Raw genomic sequence first — 6,475 nt, 5'->3', positions numbered from 1 at the left:
TTTCAACCATTTGGAGTCTATTTTTGTGTGTGGTGTAAGGAAATGGTCCAGTTTCATTCTTCTGCATGTGGCTATCCAATTTTCCCAACACCATTTGTTGAAGAGACTGTCTTTGTTCCATTGGACATTCTTTCCTGCTTTGTCGAAGATTAGTTGACCATAGAGTTGAGGGTCCATTTCTGGGCTCTCTGTTCTGTTCCATTGATCTATGTGTCTGTTTTTGTGCCAGTACCATGCTGTCTTGATGATGACAGCTTTGTAATAGAGCTTGAAGTCCGGAATTGTGATGCCACCGGCTTTGCTTTTCTTTTTCAATATTCCTCTGGCTATGCGGGGTCTTTTCTGGTTCCATACAAATTTTAGGATTATTTGTTCCATTTCTTTGAAAAAAGTGGATGGTATTTTGATGGGGATTGCATTGAATGTGTAGATTGCTCTAGGTAGCATTGACATCTTCACAATATTTGTTCTTCCAATCCATGAGCATGGAACGTTTTTCCATTTCTTTGTGTCTTCCTCAATTTCTTTCATGAGTATTTTATAGTTTTCTGAGTACAGATCCTTTGTCTCTTTGGTTAGATTTATTCCTAGGTATCTTATGGTTTTGGGTGCAATTGTAAATGGGATCGACTCCTTAATTTCTCTTTCTTCTGTCTTGTTGTTGGTGTATAGGAATGCCACTGACTTCTGTGCATTGATTTTATATCCTGCCACTTGACTGAATTCCTGTATGAGTTCTAGCAGTTTTGGGGTGGAGTCTTTTGGGTTTTCCACATAAAGTATCATATCATCTGCAAAGAGTGAGAGTTTGACTTCTTCTTTGCCAATTTGGATGCCTTTGATTTCTTTTTGTTGTCTGATTGCTGTGGCTAGGACTTCCAATACTATGTTGAATAGCAGTGGTGATAGTGGACATCCCTGCCGCGTTCCTGACCTGAGGGGGAAAGCTCTCAGTTTTTCCCCATTGAGAATAATATTTGCTGTAGGTTTTTCATAGATGGCTTTTATGATATTGAGGTATGTACCCTCTATCCCTATACTCTGAAGAGTTTTGATCAAGAAAGGATGCTGTACTTTGTCAAAAGCTTTTTCTGCATCTATTGAGAGGATCATATGATTCTTGTTCTTTCCTTTGTTAATGTACTGTATCACATTGATTGATTTGCGGATGTTGAACCAACCTTGCAGCCCAGGGATAAATCCCACTTGGTCATGGTGAATAATCCTTTTAATGTACTGTTGGATCCTATTGGCTAGTATTTTGGTGAGAATTTTTGCATCCATGTTCATCAGGGATATTGGTCTGTAATTCTCCTTTTTGATGGGGTCTTTGTCTGGTTTTGGGATCAAGGTAATGCTGGCCTCATAAAATGAGTTTGGAAGTTTTCCTTCCGTTTCGATTTTTTGGAACAGTTTCAGAAGAATAGGTATTAATTCTTCTTGAAATGTTTGGTAGAATTCCCCTGGGAAGCCATCTGGCCCTGGGCTTTTGTTTTTTGGGAGATTTTTGATGACTGCTTCAATTTCCTTAGTGGTTATAGGTCTGTTCAGGTTTTCTATTTCATCCTGGTTCAGTTTTGGTAGTTGATACATCTCTAGGAATGCATCCATCTCTTCCAGGTTATCTAATTTGCTGGCATAGAGTTGTTCATAATATGTTCTTATAATTGTTTGTATTTCTTTGGTGTTGGTTGTGATCTCTCCTCTTTCATTCATGATTTTGTTGATTTGGGTCATTTCTCTTCTCTTTTTGATAAGTCTGGCCAGGGGTTTATCAATCTTGTTCATTCTTTCAAAGAACCAGCTCCTAGTTTCGTTGATCTGTTCTACTGTTCTTTTAGTTTCTATTTCATTGATTTCTGCTCTGATCTTTATGATTTCTCTTCTCCTGCTGGGTTTAGGCTTTATTTGCTGTTCTTTCTCCAGCTCCTTTAGGTGTAGGGTTAGGTTGTGTACTTGAGACCTTTCTTGTTTCTTAAGAAAGGCTTGTATTGCTATATACTTTCCTCTTAGGACTGCCTTTGCTGCATCCCAAAGATTTTGAACAGTTGTGTTTTCATTTTCATTGGTTTCCATGTATTTTTTTAATTCTTCTTTAATTTCCTGGTTGACCCATTCATTCTTCAGTAGGATGCTCTTTAGCCTCCATGTATTTGAGTTCTTTCCGACTTTCCTCTTGGGATTGAGTTCTAGTTTCAAAGCATTGTGGTCTGAAAATAGGCAGGGAATGATCCCAATCTTTTGGTACCGGTTGAGACCTGATTTATGACCTAGGATGTGGTCGATTCTGGAGAATGTTCCATGGGCAGTAGAGAAGAATGTGTATTCCGTTGCTTTGGGGTGGAATGTTCTGAATATGTCTGTGAAGTCCATTTCTGCCCTGAGTTTTAATACAAAGTCTTCAAACCACTGGATTGTTTCATCTCCCAAGGCATGGTGCCATTTTCTTCTGAGGAGGAGAACTCCCCCCAAAATGAATAATGCACAGATAGCAGGCCACATGGACATCAAGCTGAAGTAAATCCAAGGTGAGAAGGGACTCCAATGTCCCCTTGTCTGCAGAGTTGAAAGATACACATCCAGAGGAATTTGGGTTAGGCTGGTGTCCCTGCGTCTCTGTAACGCAGTGATAGGTTGGAATGGAGGAATCACAGTTTGAAGACTCCCAGGTTTCCATGGATCCAGTGGACACATCGGTGCAAGGCTGAGCAGGTCTGGAGGTCTCATAATGAGAGACCAAGTGGCAAGCCCATTGTTTGGGTGCTCTATGCTCTGGGGGAAAGGAAGAATCCAAATCCAAGATCGCATGGTGAACTCACTGTCTAGTTGCCGGCTTGGCCTAGCACAGAGCTGCATTGTTGGTCTCCAGGTCCAAGGGTACATGGTGAGCCCACTCTCAAGGGGCCTGCTTGGCCTAGCCCAGAGCTGAGTTGTTGGTCTTGATATCCAAGGGCACAAGGTGAGCCTGCTTACCAGGCACCAGCTTGGCCTATCAGATAGCTTGGCAGTTGCTCTCCAGTTCCGAGGGCACATGGTGAGCCTACTGTCCAGTTTAGCCCAGGGCTCTGTTATTGGTTGCCAGGTCCAAGGGCACATGTTAACCCTGTTGTCCAGGATCCTGTTTGGCCTAATTGAGAGCTGTGTTGTTGATCTCTGGGCCCAAAGGCACCTGGTGCCCCTGCTGTCCACGTTCCTGCTTGGCCTAGTGCAGAGCTGCATTATTGGTCTCCGGGTCCAAGAGCACGTGGTGAGCCTACTGTCCAGGTGCCTGCTTGGCCTAATAGAGAGATGATTTCTTGGTCTCCAGGTCCAAGGGCACACAGTGAGCCCACTGCCGATGTTTCTGCTTGGCCCAGGGTAGAGCTGAGTTGTTGGTTTCTGGGTCCAAGGGCGCATGATGAGCCCATTCTCCAGGTGCCTGCTTGACGAAGTGTAATGCTGAGTTGTTGTTATTGACATCGAAGGACACATGTTGAGCCTGCTGTCTAGGTACCCTCCAGGCCTAGTACAGAGCTGTGTTTTTGGTCTCCTGGCCCAAGGGTACATGGTGATCCCACTGTCAAAGTATCTGCTTGGCCTATCCCAGGGTTCCTTTTTTGGGCTCCAGGTCCAGGGGCACATGGCAAGCATGCTGTCCAGGTTCACGCTTGGCCTAATAGAGAGTTGGGTTGTTGTTCTCCAGTCCCAAGTGCACCTGGTAAACCTGCTGTCCGGGTACCCACTTGGCTTCATGAAGAGCTGCATTGGTCTCCAGTCCCAAGTGCACCTGGTAAGCCTGATGTCCAGGTGCCTGCTTGGCCTAGTAAAGTGCTGAGTTGTTGGTCTCCAGGTCCATGGACACATGCTAAGTTGGCTCCTCAGGTACCTGTTTGGCCTAGCAGAGAGCTGAGTTGTTGGTCTTCTGGTCCATGGGCACATGGTGATCCTACTGTCAAGTTGTCTGCTTGGCCTAGCCCAGGGCTCCTTTCTTGGTCTCCAGGTCCAAGGGCACATGGTGAGCCTGCTGTTCAGGTGCCTGCTAGGCCCAGGATAGAGCTGAGGTGTTGGTTTCCAGATCCAAGGGCACGTGAGAAGCCCACTCTCCAGGTGCCTGCCTGTCCTAGTAGAGAGCTGAGTTTTTGGACTCCAGTTCCAAGGGCATATGCTGATGGTGTTATTCAGGTGAATCCTTTTCCCAATACTGAGCTGGGATGCAGGACTCGTGGTTTCTTGACCCCTGGCAAGGCTGGTATTCTCTGGACTTACTTGCCTTGTGCTACACTGGAGTGGCTTGTTTGTGGAAGGACTCCTTGTCCACCCAGTGTCTGTGTGACTCATCTGCCCAGTAGTGTCAAATTGGTTCAGAAGACTCCCAGTCTTTGGGTTCCTGGTTGGTGCTCTCTTACGGGGACTGACTTTCTGCTTGTTATATTTTGTTGGAAGGTTTGTGGTCTGTGGGCTCCTGCTTAGCCAGGTGTCTGGGGGGTTACTTTGTCCACTGCTGAGCTGGTTCAGCCAGCTCGTGGTCTCAGGACTTGTGGTCCAAGGACTTGCACTGTGTCCAATGATGTGGTGATTCCTTCCCCCAGTACTTACTTGTTTTGTAAAAGTCCCGCTCTCCCTGGTGTCTGTAGGCGTTCTAAACATTGTCGACGTCAGGGACGTATGGACGTTCAATTCATTCATGGTCCCTGTGCTGAGCTGGTTTGGAGGGCTCCAGAGTAGTAATGTGCCCAGTGCTCCCTCAGGATGTGGACTCAGCTTTCCTGTGCTGAGCCCTGTTGGGAACCCAGAGGTGTGGGAACCAGCTGGCTGAGAATCCATGGTGACCTGATTTCCAGTGTCTCACTCCCATGTGCCAAATGAGATGTGTTCCTGAGCAGCTGGGCCATCCTCATAGTGGGAAGAGGGTCCAGGAGTCGCCAGATGAAGGTTTGAGGACCTCAGGACCACACAGGGGTGCAAAGGTAGGTGCAAACATGAAGGTGGACTGCAGAGTGTTGGTGAACGGCCCAGAGCAGTCAGTGGGCAGAGGGCTTGCCATGGGCAGGGCAGAAAAAGGTCAGAGAATGCTAGGAATAGCAGGAAGAGCTGTAGCTGAAGCGCCATCTCTCTCCTCTGTGCAGTCTTGGCTGTTGCCGAGCTTTTAAAACAGCTCTGGGGCATGAGAATTCCTTCTTGTGATGTCACCACAATGCCCTGGCCAATCACCAGGGCGCTGTCACGTTGGCTTCCTTCGGGTGGCCAATCACCATGCAGTTTGGTTGGCCAATGACTGATCGCTATCTCAGTGACCTTCCTGACATCATTGCCTAGAAACCTTGTTTTAAAGGAAAATAGATAAGCTTTCCTTCAAGATGAAAAATTCCTATTTGGGATGAATTCATAGTGAAGGTCATGGTGAGGCTGAAAGCCTCAACTAGTAGAAAGTTAAATGTGTCACACAGAGTCACCTTTCCCTAAAATGCTGACACCGATGTTAGTGAAGACATGGGACATTAGACCCCATGACACATCACTGCTGTGGGGTAAGGGGGACAACATGGCACTAGGGAAATCCTACTGTCAAGTAACCCATCAAAGCTGAAATAGAATTTTAGAGAATGGTAGGCGTTATGTTTGGTATATCTTCTCACAATACACCTAAACCTCGAAAAGATGAAGGTGTATCAGAATTCATTACCTGCTTGTCAAAACAGCATTCAGCTCTCCTAGAAGGGCGACAACAAAATCTAGCCTATCACCATGTTCACAGTCCTCGTGTCCTGCGTCCAATCAGAAAGTTATGGGGGGAACTCCTCCCTCAAATCCAACTACATACTTATCAAATCATTCAGAACACCCAAGAAATGAGTCAGAGATCTGAGAAAACAGATGCTACCAGTCTACAAGTAGAAAAGTGACCACCATTTAGAAGGTAGGAGGTGTGGAGACGTGAATCTGGTGTGACATAGCTGAGGATACAGGGGAGGAGAGGGGGCTTGCTTGAGGAGGGTACTGCAAAGTAGTATAAGCATTGGTTTGCAAAATCAGAACTTTTGAAAGTCTGGATAAAGAAAATGAGGTATATACATACAATCAAATATTACTCAGCCACCAAAAAGAATGGCATCTTGCCCTTAGCAAAAATGTGGATAGGACTAGAGGGTATTATGCTAAGTGAAATAAATCAGCCAAAGACAAATATCATATGATTTCTCTCATATGTGCAATTTAAGAAACAAGTGATGACAATAGAAGAAGGGAAGAGCAAATAAAATAAGATGAAAACAGAGAGGGATGCAAAACATAAGAGACTCTTAATTGTAGGGACCAAACTGAGGGTTGCTGGAGGGGAGGTGGCTGGGACATGGGTTGATTGGTTGATGGGCATTAAGGATGGTATTTGATGGAATGAGCACTGCGTGTTCTATGCAACTGATGCATCCCTAAATTTAGCCTCTGAAACCAAAAAAAAAAAAAAAAAAAAAATGCAGTGTGTTCCTGAACCTTCCGT

This window comes from Mirounga leonina, unplaced genomic scaffold (genome assembly GCF_011800145.1).
Source record: "Mirounga leonina isolate KUSES-001 unplaced genomic scaffold, KU_Mleo_1.0 Mir_101266, whole genome shotgun sequence".
Classification (NCBI taxonomy): domain Eukaryota; kingdom Metazoa; phylum Chordata; class Mammalia; order Carnivora; family Phocidae; genus Mirounga; species Mirounga leonina.
Note: the sequence above shows the minus strand (reverse complement) of the source record.